Source organism: Geospiza fortis, unplaced genomic scaffold (assembly GCF_000277835.1).
Source record: "Geospiza fortis unplaced genomic scaffold, GeoFor_1.0 scaffold270, whole genome shotgun sequence".
NCBI classification, from domain to species: domain Eukaryota; kingdom Metazoa; phylum Chordata; class Aves; order Passeriformes; family Thraupidae; genus Geospiza; species Geospiza fortis.
Genome location: NW_005054422.1, coordinates 995,356 through 995,881, shown reverse-complemented (window position 1 = coordinate 995,881; position 526 = coordinate 995,356).

The following is a 526-nucleotide window of genomic DNA, read 5'->3' as shown; positions in this document are numbered from 1 at the left end:
TGATCGTGAATGTAACAGAGCACGTACCTTAAAAATAACTGGAGATTCAAGGGAATCGCTACACTTATCCTCTTGCATAAGGTTTGTTGACACAGGGATCCTTCAACAGTAACTCATATTCTTTCACTGGGAATAATAAGCATCGCAATTAGTGAACTAGTTAATAACTGCGTGGTTGGGGAGGACAGCAGAGGCATTTCTGTGTATGTAGAAGCGGAGTGTTCAGTGTCCACATGGTCTAAAGCAGACAAAAAAAAAAAAAAGGCTTGAAATCCTCCCTGCAGCCTCCCTTCTTGCGAGCTGCCCCTCCGGCTTCTCCAAGACGAGGCGGCAGGATGTTTTTATTCCCTACGGGGCCATTCTCCCTCGCTTTCTCCCGGGAGCCGGGCACAGCCGGCAGCCCCGGGGGAGCGGAGTTTGGGGGCGAGGGCTGGCGAAGCTGATGTCAGCGCCGGGCGGCGGGAGCGATTGGGCTGCGGGAGACTTTGCAGCAGCAAATCCGCCCCCCTCGCCCCCCCCCACCCCC